The sequence below is a fragment of the Mauremys reevesii genome, linkage group 4 (genome assembly GCF_016161935.1).
Source record: "Mauremys reevesii isolate NIE-2019 linkage group 4, ASM1616193v1, whole genome shotgun sequence".
NCBI classification, from domain to species: Eukaryota; Metazoa; Chordata; order Testudines; family Geoemydidae; genus Mauremys; species Mauremys reevesii.
This window is the reverse complement of record NC_052626.1, coordinates 130484046-130501717: the sequence shown is the minus strand read 5'-3', so window position 1 is coordinate 130501717 and position 17672 is coordinate 130484046. Positions and strand designations below refer to the sequence as shown.

Here is a 17672-nt window from a genome sequence, read left to right as displayed (position 1 = left end):
CAGAGCGCACCTGGGGGGGGGGGGGGAAATCGCTCTCCTTTTAGGGGGAAAAAAGGCTCCTTCTCTAAAATATTAATTTATGATGCATGGCTCGCAAGCCGCAACACTCTGCATCGTGCCTCCACCTGCCATCACTGCCCACCAATTCCCGGCACACAGGGTGCCACGGGCAGAAAAGGGCATTTGGGTTTACGCAGAACATCCGTTCCACCCTTTCCTCCCCAAGATGAGGATTAGTCAGCGTTTGTGTTACAAACCCCAATCAAGGCTCAGGGCCCCATGGTGCTAGGCACGGTACAGGCAAATCAAGACTACAGTCCCTTGACCCAGAGAACTGGTAGGGTCAGGACACAGCAGGCAGACAAAACAGATGGGGGGAGGGGAAAGGAATAATCAAAGAGGTTAGCATGAAAGCGGAGGTCTCTGTGTCTAATGCAGGTACCTCTGTACCTCAAAAGCACCAGTCTCTGTGTCCTGCTTGCCTGTCACTCCCATCGCCATCACTAGGCCTTATGCAACACATCTCTTCCCTGGGATGCCCCCAACCCAGGTCCACCACGCCAGCACCTCCCCACCCCATGCATCCTCCTCAAGAGTCACTTCCTTCCCCATACCAGTGGAGAAGAATTACCAGCAGCAAGCGAAACACACAAGCGAAGCATCAAGGGGTACGATGGGGGCCCTCACTAAGCAATCATGTTACAGTGCAGCTGTTACCCTTGTCCCCCTCGCCCCATCCCCTCCCTCGCACGCGTTCCCTTCGCTTGCCACGGCTAAACTCTTCAAGACAGGGACTGTCTGCTACGTACTTCTATGGCACAGAACACAACGGGGCCTTATTCTGATCGGGGCTGCCAGGCATCAGGGCCGCCCAAAGGATTCAGGGGGCCTGAGGCAAAGCTGGGGGGAGCGGACATAAAAAAAAAAAAGGCGCCACCCGCTGCGGCGCTTGTACTCACCGGGCGGCGCTCCGAGTCTTAGGCGGGTCCTTCACTTGCTCCGTGTCTTCGGCAGCACTGAAGGACTCACCGCAGGAGACCCGGAGCAAGTGAAGGACCCGCCGCTAAAGTGCTGCCGAAGGCCAGGGAAGGGCTTCTCAGCCAGGGCCTGCAGGGCCCAGGACCTGGGGAAAATTGCCCCACTTGCCTGCCCCCCCCCCCCCCCAGGCGGCCCTGCCAGGCATTACTCTGCTCAGAAAGCATGCATCCCATCCCAGCTCTTCAGAGTAGGGACTGGGTCTTCTGATTCCATCAGGCAGCCCAGCCCACCTGCTGGCACTGAAATAATCAGATAGCTCATCAGCATTGCTAGCTCAGATTCCTTGCCCACACCCAGAGCTCACAGATGGGCTGAGATTGCCCGGGCACCGGACCCAGCACAGGCTTTACCCACAAGCCGTCTGGGATCTCCCAAAGGAGCCCATCAGGACTTTGGCACCTGGTCCTTGTCAAAATCCCAGTCTACGGGCATGTAAAAGCCGCAGGATTAACCTGAGCAAGGGACCGTGCCACAAACAAGAACAGGAGAGAGAATCTTGCAGAACACGGGCTAGTGTTGTTCACCACATCATCAGCACAGCATCCTGTCCATGAGCCTGTCCTTGGACCAGTCTCCTCGCTGGCTCTCTCTTGCCCCAGGCAAGTCAATTCCCATCTCTGCACACGGACTCAAGGAGGGCAATCAGCTACCAGGGTCGGTGGTTCCACCCCAGAGGTTTGGAAGCTGTGCAGGCTTATGGCCACTTAAGCACAAGCTTTGCTGCATCAGGACTCAACTGATGTTCTTTGGCGATTGCTTTAGATGCAGGAAAGCCTGGAGCACACAAGTTGGAGGGTGCTCAATGCCTTTAAGGGCTCCAGGGAGGAAAACTCCAGGGTAAAGTCCCTCTCCTCTCACTGCTTCCCAGGCTGACCAGACCAGGATGGGGAACTTTGATATGAGAGAGCAGAGAGAAGAGGACAGACCATCCCCACGATCAGGGTGTGTGGCGGGGGGAGGACAAGCATCCCTAGGAAAATGATCCAGATCAGATCACAGAGGCTGCTGTGCTGGAGGGCGTGAAGTACAAAGGCCACGATGCCGGAGGGAGGGAAGGACAGACAGATGCACAGCCCTCCCTCCCCCAACTTCACATCATCACAAAACAAGACAGACAACACCAAAGCTGTTCACAGAGAAAGCCAGGGAATTTCTACCCTAGCAACAATTTAGACGGATACACACGCAGCCCCCCCCCCCCCACACACACACACCTGCCACCTTTGCCCTCCAGCTGCAGCCACCTCTGTCCACCTTACGCCCAGGCAAATGCAGTTGCCATCGCTTCAAAGGAATCCTTGTCCCTCCCCCGAATAAAAGTTGTTGCTCTCTTTGCACTTACAATCCCTTCCGGGGGGCAGGTGGGGAGGGCACACTTTGGCAAGTCACTTTGCAGATTTAAATTATTGGGGAGTGCAAGACATGGGTCCTGCTCACAGAGCCTGATCTGGCCGTTATAGTAAAGAATTAAGCGGAGACTCTCCCTTCTCTAGGCACAGGTTCTGTCGTTCACTCAGTACCCCCGTATTCCATGAGACAGCCCCCAGAGGCCGCTGGAAGCCGTTACAGTCAGGAGCCACAGCACCCCATTCCGCTCAAAAAGGGGGTATGGGCCTGCGAGGCCAAAAACTGAGCAGCACCAACAGTCTCTGCCACCAGCTTTGGGGTGGGAGGCTGCCACGCCCATCACACAGCAGGTAATTGACTAGATCATGCTAACCTTCAGGGTTTCACCAAAACTGGCTTCAATCCCTGAACGACTCCCCCCTACTCCCCGCCCCATACACACACTTCACTTAAACTTTCTCTTACTGCCTTTCTAAACAGAGCAGCCTTTCAAGAGCATCTTTTTCTGTCAGCTCTGTAACTGGGGGGCGGGGGGGAATCGGCACTGACAACGAAGCTGCTTTAGCCTCATCCCCCTTCAAATGAAGCAACGAAGGTTCCGCTCCCTCTATGAGAGCCGCACGGGCATGATGTGGGGTTTGAGCTGGGGAGGGGCTGATCAGACATACCCTAATTTCGGGGCTGTCAAACTTAAGATCCAAGGGTCCATTCTTACTCGAAACAGAGTTTCATCAGAGACCTCATCCAAATCCCCGACCTTGAGGAAAAGGCGCCTATTGACTTCGGTGGGTTGTAGATCAGGCCCTTAAAGCAGGACACGCTCCTCCCCCTCCCCCCCATGCTAGAGGAAACCCCCATTATAGGGGAAACTGTCCGTGTCCCAAAGCAGAATGATGCTGAGCGAGGAGGAGGAATGATCCTCTATGATCTATTCCTGCCCCAGCAGGCAGCATGGAGAAAGGCTCTTGAATGTTCTCGATACTTGGATACCACAGCTACAGATACACCTGCCCTAGACCAGCTTGTCTGTCCAGTTAAAGGGAGGCAGGTCCGGTCACCGCAGGGTTCAGTCAGTCTCCCCCGTTGCCCCTGCAGCGGAGAGAGATGGGGCCAGGACAAAGTTCAGACCCAAATCTCTCCGAAGTTTGGGCCCACGGTAAGGTCCAGGAAGAGGTCTGGAGCTGGACCTGGACCTGAACTCTCCCTTGAAGAAAGGATGTTGGGGGTGGGGGTCTAATTTAGATCTGGGGTTCTGGTCTGAGTCTCTCCCAAGTCAGTGTAATCGCAGCCCACTGGGAATCCCTTAATCCTGGATCTATTCGCCTCCTCCGCCGTGGCTCGCTACAGAAGGCTAACAGAAGTCTTGGATTAGGAGCTCTTCCAAAGCAGCATGTTTCCCCTTCCGGAGTACAAGGGTGCTGACAAGCCCTTTCTGCCTGGCTGGACCCTCCAGGGATGGACAGGAGACCATGCTTCCCTTGCTGCCGGGAGACGGGGCGGGGGGAAGAGGACATCACCTCTTCTTTCTTTGGTATTAGTCACAGGCAATGCTGTCAAGAGACCAAAGGCAGGGGAATGCTTAACGTAGCAAGACGTCCCCCCATCCCTGACTCCTTCCCCCACTCAACCCTTGTCCGGAAGGAGAGGGCTGAACGACCTGTCCCCTTACTGATGAGACACACGTTCCATGCGGACGGGGATGTTGGGGGGGACGGGACGACGCGATGTCGGAGCTCTGTTTCTACATCCAAGGAGCTGAACCCCTCAAGTCTCATCCCGCGGCCACGCGGCGACGCTCTACCTTTCCGACAACAGAGCCACACACTCGGCAGCGGAAGGGGTCAGTTTCAAGTGACGAAGACCCTGCAGATCATCTATCAAACCCAACAGGGGGTCTCCAAGTGGAATTCACTGGCTCCCTCCCCATTACAAACCCATAGCGCTTCCCCCGGTGCCCTATTCAGTAAGGGCAGCTCAGATGTCCTAGCCGGAGCCATCTGACATGCTGAACCTGGGGTAAGGTCACAGAGATCGAAACAATGCTAAAATGCTCTGCAGGTTGGGATCCCAGCTCCCCCCACACTGCCACACCCCCACATCAGCATTTTGACTTGGTAAAGTGTATTTGGGCATCCTGGCAGTTGATAAATATTTGGGTTTGATATTTAAAAAGCCACCTGGCAGTGTAGCGAGTTTTCTGCTGGAACTCAGTACAGTATCTCTTAGGCAGTTCCAACATGTTCATCATTAATGGGCCAAATTCTCTACATAGGAATGGCTAGACAGGTCACATCAAAGGTCCATCTAGCCCAGTATTCTGTCTTCCGACAGTGGCCAGTGCCAGGTGCCCCAGAGGGAATGAACAGAACAGGTAATCATCAAGTGATCCACCCCGTGTCGCCCACTCCCAGCTTCTGGCAAACAGAGGCTAGGGACACCATCCCTGCCCATCCTGGCTAATAACCATTGATGGACCTATCCTCCGTGAACTTGCCTAATTCTTTTTTGAACCCTGTTATAGTCTTGGCCTTCACAACATCCTCTGGCAAGGAGTTCCACAGGTTGACTGCGCATTGTGTGAAAAAATACTTCCTTTTGTTTACGACTCTACTGGAGTAAGTGGGCACAGCTCTACTGACATCGATGGAGCAGCCCCAATTTACACCAGCAGGGAATTTGGCCCACAGTATCTAAGTACCGCCGGGGCATTTCACACCTATTTCTATTTACCTTAAGGTTTTCAAAAGACCCTGTCCCCATAGTCTCATGTGTTCTGAATCAGAGTGCCAGGCATGTCCGCTTGAGCCGTCTCCTCGCTTAAACAAGAAGCTTCCAAAAACACAACCACAATCAATCCACTAATTTTTAAAGCCGGGGCGGGGAGAGAATCTGAAGGACTATAAACCAAGACAACCGGGGTAGAGGGGGAGCTCTAGAGAGGCACAGTGTTTCTGAAAAGATGCTGAAATGAAGTCAGAGCAACAGGAAATACAGAATGCTCCTCAAACAAACACCAAGAAGTTACTGATGAATACTGTCTTCCCCTCCCTCGACTCACCCCCCCTCAACACTGAACCCAACCCTCAAAAACCAGAGTTACTAGCATGATAGGAAACAAATGCGCCTTTTGTTTTTTAAACCAGAAGTCGTTTATATTGGAGGTTTTAATTTATTAATGGCGAACATCTGGGCTCCATCGAGAAGCAAAATCTCACATCAATTTTTCTTTGCTTATAAATGGAGCTGGGTCCAAATTGTTGGGGGTGGGAGGGAGAAGAGATACCACCATGGGCCCATTAAAAAAAAAAACTAGAGATTTTTTGCTTGCGGAAGTAAATAAATAAATAAATAAAAGTTTCTCCATTCCGAAGTGAAAGCTATTTTCTGTCAGAGACCGCGGGAAGGCGAGAAGCGAGGAGAAGGAAAAAAGTGAGAAAATGCTGGAAATCAAGTTTACAAAAGGCAAGGAGTGCATCTTAATTTTAAAAGCCTGTGGCTTTCCCCCAACCTGAGCCCATTTCACCAAGATAAGTGTTTATTATGGTGGCGTTTGGCACAGTGTGTTTTAAAAATCCACATTTCCTGCCTCATTAGCCACAAAAGTTTGAGCTTTTTTTTTTTTTTTTTTTTTCAACTGGACTAATTTGCTTTCATTTTATGGATTACTATGTTTCAGGGACTTCCTCCCTCCCCCACCACCTTCTTGCCACTTAGAGGGGGATCATCTGGGAGGCTTTATTCTTCCAAATAATAAAAAGAAGTGACTGGTGGGCAGAGATCTCCGCATCATGCCCTCCTCCACCTCCCTGCCCAGTGAATCTCCCCCAGCAAAGAGCAGGGGTGAGGGGGAGAAGAAAGGAAGCCAGGGCACTGTCCTCAAATGAGCAACCTGTTGGATCCCATGACTGCCAATGCTGCTGCCTTGAAAAGTGGGAGCGCCAACAATAAATTATTTGTTGCTGGTGGGGGGGGGGGGTGTTAAGCCACCATCTGGCTCCTGCTAGCTTCGACGCTCAGTTAGGAATAAAAAAAATAAACAAAAAAAAAAAAAAAGAAGAAGAAGGTGGTTCAGGAATCTAGGGAGAGAAATGCCTTCCCCTTCCTTCTGTTGACGTAGAAGAAGCCCGAGACAGGCGTCTCTCCCTGGACTTGGTCTGGACGGCTGCTGGAGTTTTATGGTGGAGACAGGATTATGTGAGATAACTGGAGGGGAAGGGGGCCTTATCCCAGCAAGCAGGCGTCGCAGGCCCTAGCTTTGAAACCAAGACACCAGGAGGGAGACGGGGCCCCCGATGAAACAGGAGCCTGGCCAAAGGCCACTGTTGGACTGGGCAGGGCCGGGACCAACGCTTGGGATCTTCCCAGCATGTTTGCTGTGGATTCTTAAAAACTCCACGCTCCTCTCCTGCCCCTCAGCATCCTTGGGTCTCCTTTCATGCACCGCCGCCACCCCCCATGCGCTCCTCCAGCCCGTCTCCCTTCCCTCTGCTCCCATCCCCAGGAGCCGGGTCCGGAGGAGGCGAAGGCTCCACTGACACTTGACAAGAAACTGTTCTGCCTGGTATTTCTCGCCACAAGTCAGCCCACCCGCTGGGGAGGCCTGGTGGGCCTCTGCTGCAGGCCGATGCCTACGTTAACTCTTTCAAAGCCCCGGAACAAAAACCACCCTGCACAGGGCACTCAGGTGGGTGGGAGAAAGGCCATGCTAAGGCCTGACACCCCTGCGAGGAAAAGGCCCCAGGACCTTTTGCCAGTGGGTAGCGGCAGTGCTGCATTCCACTCGGCCTGCCTCAGCAGGGGCAGGTTCATAGACTAGGAGGGCGTAGGAGTGGGATTGTCAAGAACTGTCCAACCAGACATTGCCATTCCACCACTAGGAGATGGAAAGAGGTCATGTCACTGGGGAGATGTGCTGCTTTCACTGGCCCTGGAAAAACTCCCCAGCAGGAGCCAGTCGAATTTACACAGCTGATGGCCGCTTGTTGCCACCACTTTTAGGTCCCCCAAAGTCAGCATGTCCACCTCTCCAAAGACACGGTCTAGCCACGAAACCATCTGTTTCAGAGCTGGGCATCCCTTTCCGCCAACACTGCTGCATTCCCCGAGCAGGAACGTTCATGGAACCCGAGGAACGTTTGCCGAGAGCCAATGACCAACTTGTAAAAAAAAAAAAAAAAAAAAAACCAGGAGAGTTCGTGCCAGAAACTCGACCCCACAAGCAGCTCTAATCCAATCAGGGAGCAGAGACAATACCACGTGACTCTCCACGTCCAATTGAAACCCACCGACAGAGCTTGAATTTCAACATACTTGCACACAAGCCACAGGCTAAGAATGGTTTGCGGAAATTCACTGGGAAAATGGATTCTGAATAATGAGTATGTCTGAGCCAAAGTCATCCTGCGCTTGCCGACGACTCGCAGGCAGAAAAACTAAATGAGGGCCACGAGATAAAATGCCTAGACAGACAGAATTTGAATACACTCTTTGCTCAGCTCCAAACACGCTTGTACAAGTTTGGCCTAGATTCTTGTGGGGTTCTGAACTCACTCCAGCTGACTGCAACTCTGACTGAGCATCACCTGTGCATTATGGTAGCACCCCATGGTTCATATGCATAGTCCCACTCCAGTGCCTTCGTCACAAGGCCGCATATCCTTTTATATTCCTAGAAGGTTCTGCAGCATTAAGTCACAACCCCCCCACCAACCAGCCAGCACGGGGAGCCAATACAGCGTTCCGATCGGGGAGGGCACTTAGAGAATTCTAGCCCTGCATGACTTCCCACCAGTTTTGGAGTTGGACAGGGGCATGGGGTTGGAAGGGTGGGCAGGAGAAAGGGGAATGCATTCAATCAGGGTTGGTGCCCTGGATGGTGGGTTGGGTGTGTGCAGTGCTGGAGCTTTCTGTATTGATTAACCTCAGTGCAATTAAATCCCACTAGATAAATCTAGTTAGTCTGCAAGCGACCTGAGTGGTGTTGAAATTCGTTATTTCAACACTCTCTGCAATAAGGGAGCAGATCATCTCGTCCCAAACTGCCCGTGCCTTGGTGATCCATGCCGCGGACGCTGCTTCGTAACAGTTTTTAAGAACCTGGCCTCTCCCTCTGCCTGTTTGAACGGAGGTGCCGGGGCCTGAACAAAAACACACGCAGAGAACGTGGGGATGGAATTTCCTCACGTGTGCTTAAGTTGCTTTGTTCCCCAGGGCACGAGTGAGCCGTAACACATGCAAACAGGTCCTGAACCAGTGCCTGAAACCCAGTACACCCTTCATTCTGTGTACTATATACATGGCCACCTTACCCATCCAAACCTCTCTGCCTCACACACGGAATCCATTCCCCGTGCCTCCTACATAACATCCATATACACTTGCATTTACTGTGTAAATCCAGCCTGCTCATAGTCATTACTGAAAACCAGGGAGCCAGGGCTAAATCTCACTCTAAATTACTCCAGTGTAAGTCTAGAGTAACACAGCTGATTTCAATAGCGCGAGAACAGAATCTGGTCCACTAATGTACTTCCCCTACATAATGCACATCAGCCCCTCATTCTTGTACTCACATAAAAAAGGAGAGAATATGGAATTTCCCCTCACCTTTGGAGCTCCAGCGTTCCTTTCAACCAAACGGGTCAACAGCCTTATCCCTACTATACTGCCTGGCAAAGCAAGCTGAAAGGACTTGCCAAAACTCTCGCATCAGTTTAGGCAGAGTGAGGGGCAGAACCCAAGTCCCAACTCACAGTCCAGCAATTTAAGCACCAGAGAATGCCAACCCTCTACCCAGCTGAGGTCACGTGAGTGAGGTTTGCCAGGGAGGCAGAATAAACAGCTTTCACGTTACCTCCAAAACAGGCCCCTCAATGGCATTTTTCCCCAACTACCTTTAACAAAAAAAGGCCCTCACATGTTTTCACAGCTGCCTATGTTTTTCAAAGTCCTCTTATTAGAAGAAAAAACTTGCATTATTCCACTCTTCACTATGACAAACACACACAGGATCCATACAACTGGAACCAGAGCTCTCAGCTTCAGCACAAACTGGCAGAGCACCAAAATTTTCCATCCACTTTGCAAACCCCATCCTTGAAAATCAATTAAAAAAAAATTGCTGCTGCTCCTCTGGACCCAACAACTGCAACCTACCAGAAGGGTTTCCGTTGGAGAGCGGAGAGAAAGGATCGCAGTCTGCCAACTTGCCAGGGCATGAAACATGGGAGGCACTTGCAGCCGAGAGTAAACACGGATACCAGTTTCCGTTAAGAGAGCGGATAAACTCACAGCCTGGCAAAAGCAGATTTTAGGCACAATTTGAAGAAGTCAGACCCACTGTGCATGCCGCCTAATGAACATGGGGCTCGACAGTTTCGCTATCTACATATGAGCACAACCACGCGGTACCTCTGTCCCAATGCAATACTTTTAGTGCAATCCTTCAACAACTGCCATCCTATCCCTAGATAGGATCTCTCTTCAACCAGGGAAGCAAGAACTTTACAAAACAAAATTGGGGAAGGGGGTAAGGGGAGATGAATTGTGCCCTATATTCCATCTCATTCCAGATCTCAGATGAAGTTACCTTTTCCTCCACCACTTGTATCATCTCCCTCCCCCCTGTTGCTGTCTGACTCATTAGAGCATTGGGGTGGGGGCAGGGAGGAAGAAGTGTGGATTATTAAAAGATGCTGCACCCTATGAAGTTATGCTGGGTCAGTAGCACCAGGAGCTCGATCCTCTGAAGTGGCTTCGTTCAGAAGGGGAAAGGAGATTTAACAAAACCAGACTCACCGCCGTCCCCCCTGCATTTTACATCATCACGTCTTCTTTTCAGTTGATTCTAAAAAGTTGTTTGTATTTATTTTTTTTAAAACAACTCTTTGCATTCCCCTATCTCCTTTCCTCTTCCGGAGGGTAAATTTCACTCTAAGAAAAAGATACAGACATAGGATTTTTCCCAACCCGAAAAACAAGCCCTTCCCCAAACCTTTTCTCCCCACTTCTATAAAATAAAAGTTCCATCTCCAGTGAGCAAAGAGGGTTACTTATGGTGCACCAAAAGAACCAGCACCCCGGTTGGTAAGCTTGTTCTAAAGAGTGAACGAAATAACCTGATGTAGGGTGGAGGGTAAAAGAAAAAAAAGAAAGAACAGATATAGGAGAAAGTCACCGAAAATGACAATGAATTTTGCAAGGCTGCTGTCATCTCAAATATTTTTAAGAGGACTTTGCAAGCACACAGTTCACCCTTGCGTGTTTTTTAAGTCACCTACACCACTGTTCTCTCTCTTCTGCAGGGCTGTATGCATTTCCCTGCTCTGAGTGTATCTACAGAGTCCCACACCCCTCCTCCAGGTACCACTGAACTCCTCTTCCCTTTGAACACACAGCTCTGGAGATGTGTATTTAACCTCCCACGTGGCCAGTTTTCCCGGGGTGTGAGGGAAAGGTGGCGTCCTGTTCTGTTTAACAATGCCACGGTGCCAAACGGAGTGAGATTAAAAATAAAAAAGAACAGGAGTGGAATTTCCAAGTCATCGCTTTAAGAAGTGGCAGGTGATAGAGACGGACGGTTAACATGGCTTAAGGGCACTTGGGGTGTAGCAAATTAGTGAGGGGGGAAGGACTAAAATACAGGGTCACCCAAAGGGAACAGATCAGAGTAGGGTGACCAGACAGCAAGTGTGAAAAATCGTGTGACAGGGGGCGGGGGGGGGGGGGGGTAATAGGAGCCTATATAAGAAAAAGACCCAAAAATCAGGACTGTCCCTATAAAATCGGGACATCTGGTCACCCTAGATAAGAGTCCCTTCTGAACTGAAGGCCAAAGCGCAAGCAGAGGCGGAGGTTGATTCTCCTATCCGACTCCAATTCCCTGAAGCACCAGCACCAGGTACATACATGGCAGTAAGACGCCTTGTTAACACAGGGCAAGAAACCTAGGCTGGCATGAAGCCCTCCCCTAACCCTCCCGCAAAGGGCATATTCATTAGCTACCCACCCTCTCCAACACACCTGCCAGCTAGAAATAGGAGCTGTGGGGCAAGGAGAGAATGACAGAAACATGTTTTAACTCCATGGAAATACAGATAGCAGAGGGTAGGGCTGGGGGGAATGGTCACTGTTTGAGCTGAAAATAAATAAGAGACTTTTCCTAAACACACGGGACCCAGGCTATGAAATTTTGCTCCCTGTCGGAAAACAAGACTGGAAAAAAAAATGAATGCAGAAGAAGGGGGGAAGCTCCAGACATGCATTATCCCTCCTCGCTATAGGAGGGAGAACTGTCCCTCCTGCTCCACAGCGCTCACGCGCCCCCCCCCCCCACCCCGCACCTTGTTGCTACAAAGGGAAAATCTTTGCTGTACCTCTTCCCCCCTCTGATTTTCCGCTTGCTCCCCCTCCATCCGCCCAGCAAACAAAAAACAACCCCCCCCCCAAAAAAAGACTCAAAGCCAGCCCCCTAGCGAGACACAAACCTTATCAGATTCAAAGCATCCCCTCTCCACCATGAGAAAAGGAAAGCTCTTAGGGTTCTCTGGAAAAGAACTTCACAACCGAGTGCACTTGGATTCCAGCTTGGTTATTAGAAAAGAGAGCAAGAAAGCGCCTGAAGTGGATATTTTAGTGTCACTTGATTTTATAGATCACGTCCATTTTTAAATAAACTCGGCCCTTTCTTTCAGAAGGGAGAATCTGAATTAGAAATTCACCAGATTCCTCTGGTGTTGCGTTGCAGGATTTTTTTTTTTTTAATTGTTCATTTTAATTCCCCATGGAAATCAAGAAGTTGAATAGATTTTATTTTAAAATCCTCTGCTCCAGGTAAATCCACTCAGGAATAATATAATAATAATAATAATAATAAAAAAATAATCTACTCGGACCAAACATTTTTCCTTAGCATCTCACTTTCTTTTCCCCTCCCCAGACGCAACAAACAACTTCTCTGCTTAGATTCACTGAGCCACGACATTCCGAATAGTAGATGTATTGTGCATACTCCTTTTTATTGCTTTTGCTGAAGCCATCGGCTTGGGGACCAGCAGAAGGAATTGCTAGCTTCCTTTACAAGTGCACACGCAACCGGGCCGGGAGAGATCACACCACTGGGTGCACCTCGCTGTAAACGGAACATTTTCACTCAACACCAGCAGCAGAATCTTGGAAAGCACAGAGATGCATCCCATCACCCCCCATCTGGACACTTAACAGAGTAGACAGGTTGGATGGAGTTTGAGTGCATTTTTGATATTCCATGATGATCAGATTATTTTTCCCCCAGCCAAGACTAGTCAAACTTTCTCTTCTGAAATGAGGCCCATATGATAGAAGTGGTTTTGCTTTTAGTATCCTCATCGGTTCAAAGCATAAAACAAATTATCTGTATCAGGTTTTAACCAGAGGGTTTCCTCTTCTCCACTTTAGAATCCCACATTCAACACAGAAGCAAAGATAGAAGGGGAAAATGAATTTTTTAATAATAAAAAAATAGCAACTCAAGAATATTAGCCCAAACACTTCAAAATACAGGGAATGTGGGGACTTAGAAAGTCTTCTCTTTCAAGCCCCGCTCCATAAGGAGTAAAGAATAAAGCCTGGAATCAGAACCATCTGACTGCTTCGCAGAACTGACAAATGCTCCCCGACTCAGTCAGCACATAAAATTTTCGTCCTTACGTTCACTGTATTTCATCCTGAACTCTCAAAGGTTTTGATTTAGGGGGAAAAAAGGGGGCTACATTTGACAAATAATTTTTGCATCTGCATAAGCAAGCCTGATTTTAGAAACAGACTTTCCTCAAAATAAATCAAAAGGTGAGTTTGATGTCATTAAAATCTGAGATTTACTTATGTTTAGCCAACAATATCAGTATGGCATGAAACACACTCACAAATACACAACTGCCAGGCTCACACTGCCTGTCTAAGACGTGTATTGATTTGACACCAAACTGCCTGTTCTCCAGCATAACACACTTCTTGTGTAAATTTTTAAACTCACAGGAAGAATTTTCACTCGCTAGAAAAATCCTACTTCTCCTTTAGGTTAAAAACACAACCTTTTAATAGAGAAACTAATAACATTTTTATTGTATACCCCACAGCCTTTCCAAAAGCATTGTAAAGTGAGGTCTTAATCTGACGCTAAGTTGGTTCTGACTGTGGTAAATGACAAATGTATGTACATTTTAGTCTCCAAAGCAAAACTCATGTGGGCTGATCAGTTACTTCAAGCCGGCAACAGATCCTGGATAGGAATCTGTGCTGAAATTCCTTTCTAATTCCTTAGCACTATATTAGGAATAGAGAAATCACAGTGTGTTTTCTCTAAATACATGTGATTTTTTTTAACATCGCTCTGAGTAACAATGCAAACTAAGTTTAGTTTTTAGATACTCATGAATTATTCCTGTTCTCCCCATTAACATTTTTATTTGAATTAAAAAAGGAGGGAGAAGGGGAGAAAAAAGAATGATACATTTTTCTTTTCTTTTTTTTTTAAAGCCATTCCCAAACGGAAAGGTTAACTGAAATTACACTCCACTTGTTCTCCTCCATACACACCTTAGAAATGTGCTTGCCAACTCAAAACAGTTTCCTATCCCCCAAAGAAATATTCAGAGTAATCTGCTGCTAACAAACCACTTACTAAACTTTTTTTGGGGGGGGTGGGGGAAGGCAGGGGAGGAGATACAGAGGGCAGACAGAAGTTGGAGACGGGGAAGACAATTTTGAAGGAAGCAAAAATCATTAATTTTGCCAAGGTTTGCACTGGGAATTTGCTTCAAATGAAGCTATTCGCTCCGTTGGGGATCCGATGAAAGCAACTGATCAGAATTGTCCTCACATCCCTCACCAACTAGCCATCAGTTTTAAAATAAGTTCTGCCTGGGATTTCTGAACTCCCTGAAGAATACTACTTAATAATAAACTCTTTCCAAATGATTGTTATTAGCGATGGTTTACAGCGGTTCTGCCAGACAGTGAACCTGATCAACCCTCATACAAACTACCATGCATTGTATGAAAGTTTTAGGGATTCCTCCCCGCCCCAAAAGCCCTCATCACACTTTTAAAACAAAGAAATGCAGAAAGGCTCACAAACTGTGCCATTAGGGGAAAGATGTGCACAAGCAAATCACAATGTGGAATTTCACTCTAGAGCTGGCGGAGTTAGAATCCTTGCCCTGTACGTTTTAATAATCAATATCATATTTTGTTTTTAGTCTTATTTTTGCCTGTTCTCTATTTATTAGATAAATAAATATTTTAAATACTTTAATTTTAATCTCACACCAATCAGGGTATTCACAGATGGAACAATTTCTCTGCGGGTTGTTTAAGGTTTGTTGGGGCTCACCAGTTTGCTTCTTCAGGGAATTTGCAGAGATTTTAAAACTTGTTTTGTTTTGATTTGATTCGATATTTCTAAACAGGGGGCGAGTTTACTTTGTTGGCACATCACACCGCCCAGATCAGCAGGTTTTATGCTGAAATTATTTTTTAAACACTCAGCAACAGACAACATTAAAATAAAACGGCCTATGGGGGAAATAAAGAGACAGGTACCAACAAAGGAAGACCAAATGCAACATGTCCCCGCAAAGGATACTGAACTACAATAGCTATTGAGGTTATTCTGCATTACTTCCCCTAGCAGAAAGATGGCTAATTTAAACACCTATTTCTCAAGGTTACATTTTTTAAAAAAGCATTAATTAATTAAGGAAAGTGAAAGCAATGTCTTAATTGCTAAAGAGGTTCCCCCACTCCCTTGGCAAGCATTAAAAATAACAGAGCAAAGCAGGTTCTGGGACTGAAGAGAAAGAAAAAAAAATATTGTCAGCAAAAGTTTTCTTGGAGTCTAGAATCCAACAGGAAAGACACTGCCAGAGAGCAGGTTTTCTTGTTGGAAGTTTCCTGTTCATCTCCACAGGCCTCCCAGGGAAAGTTGCTTTGTGAGGTTGAGAGAGAGGTGGGCAGAAATACAGCTGTCCCCACATTATGTGCCCCCCACACACACTTTCTTCTAAGAGCCCCATAAATGTGAATAACTTTGGATCTGCCCATCCTGTCAATCAGAGCAAATGGTGAGATTCACAGCCCCCCAAAGCCCATGCCACACAGGAGCAGTCTCTTTTAACCCCCCTTCAGGCACCCAAAAGAAATAAACACACACAAAATAAGGCAAATCAATACTGTATCTCCACACACACACCCGGCATGCACTGGCTTTCCCAGTTCCCCCACCTCCGGATTTCATTCCCTTCTCCCCCAGTATAAACAATTCATCCGCCCCCCCCCCAAAATCCTCTGTTCCCCAAATCCCTGGCATTTCACGCCACTTCCATGCAAAGTCTCCGCTGAAAAGTTGCTTCTCCCGGAGCCTTCTCTTTGTCTGAAAGCTCTTTGATGCAACTTAGCGATCCCTGGGACCAAACACTCCGAGCGATCGATAGGGCTGCCGGCGGAGGGGGGCTGGGAACCAGACTACAAATCCCTTAACCTCGACCCTCTTCTTTCCCCCTCCCCACAGGGAAACTGAGAACAGACCCCTAAAAGTCCTGCGGGTGGCGAAGCCAAACTGAACGCAAGGCGATTCCTGAGGTTTGCTAGTCCAGAGACAGTTCAGACGAGCAGGTTGCACAATTCGAAACAACAAAGCGAGGGGAAATATATATATATATATATATATATATATATATATATATATATATATTTGTAAGTGTTTGCAATCCCCCCCCCCTTTACAAAAAGGGAACTGGGGCACACACCAAGCGAGCAGCTCTCTCCACCCCCCCCCCCACCTGTTTAAAAAAAAACTACAACAACCCGGCCTCTGCAAAGAAGAAAGGAGGAAAGAAAGAAAACAGCTGTTCAGCCTGTTTAGCAACTTTCTGGGGTTAGTGGCTGAAAATATTGAAAAGGGGGAGGGAATCCGAGGCGCGGTGTAAACAGGCTTTCTTTGCAAGTGTGCCCGGGGGGACCTGGAGACTGAAACTCACCCACATGGAAAGTTCAATCAACGTAAAGCGACACACAAATTAAACACAACAACAACCGCCGCCACACACAAACCCACCAACCTGTTTGGCTCGACAGCGTCTGGAATCAAGGCTCAACTTCAACCCCCCGCTTGGGGCATGGGTAGCGGCTGCTTCTCCTGGGCCAGATCTCCGCCGAGGGGGGTGGGAGGCTGAGAAACTTCTCCAGTTCCGGGGCGGAGGGTCCCCAAAGTTCGCCGTCTCGGGGAGAACCACTAGACCCGGTCATGCATGAGCGCACTGCCCCGGCTTGCTGCCTGCTCCCCCTTTGCTGAGTGATTCTGGGGGGTCTCCCTCTACTTTCCTCCCCCCACCCCTGCTCCTCTTCCTCCTCTGCTCAGGGTAGGGTGGGGGGGTCAGGGTGCGCCCTCCTCTCTCTCTGTCCCATTCACATGGGGAGAGCGGGCGCTAATCAGTGGGGCTGTGTCTGCACTGGAGATGTGACTTGAGATCTGGGAGGGGAGGGCTGGAAGAGAGAGAGAGAGAGAGAGAGAGAGTTACTTCCACTTCTACCATAATCCATCTAAAGCAGGTGCAGCTCATTTCCAACCCCACAGCTCCTGGAGGAGGGAAGAGGAAGGTGCCACATGGGGATGAAGAGGTGATGGGGGGGCTTTTGAAATTAAAGGAAAGGAAACTGATCTCTTCTTTTTATGTGTGAGGGATCTGGCGGGTTGGATCATGCCGAATAGGGACAGCGTTAGAATAAATTTGAAGGGGTCAGGCTACATGGTGGTTTCATTTCTCTCCCTGGCTGGACCATTATTATTATTGTTTTATTAATAATAATTATTTCTCTTGAGGTTGCACCTAGACGGATATCTGCGCCATGCTGTGCTAAGCCCTGCACAAACCTGCATGGGAACACGCAGTTCCTGTCTCCCAGAGATTATCACCAAAATAGGCAAAGGATGAGAGAAAGGAAGGATTATTATCCCCATTTTACAGAGGGGGGAAACTGAGGCACAAAATGATTGCCCAATGTCCTATAGAGAGTCTGTGGCAGAACCAGGAACTGAACCCAGATCTCCTAGACGCATACACATAGCAAGAGACAGTTGCAGTCCCAGAGAGTTTACAATCTAAATGGGCAAGACGGACAAAGGCTGAGAGAAATGATTTATCATCCCCATTTTATAGACAGGGAAAGTAAGGTCCAGAGACCCAGATCCATAAAGGTATTTAGGCTCCTAACTTCCATTGATTTCAATGGTAGCTAGAGACCTTAATACT

General features: G+C 48.5%; 1 protein-coding gene across 6 annotated transcripts in view; it reads right to left on the bottom strand.

Annotated features, from left to right (window-relative positions):
* Positions 1-16905, bottom strand: part of FOXP4 (forkhead box P4) — a 140724-nt gene extending 123819 nt beyond the window's left edge. For all 6 annotated transcript variants that reach the window (XR_005597669.1, XM_039535187.1, XM_039535189.1 and 3 more), the window contains exon 1: positions 16482-16905. The gene's annotated coding sequence lies outside the window, so the exon portion shown is untranslated. The remainder of the gene's footprint in view (positions 1-16481) is intronic.
* Positions 16906-17672: the final 767 nt, after the last annotated feature.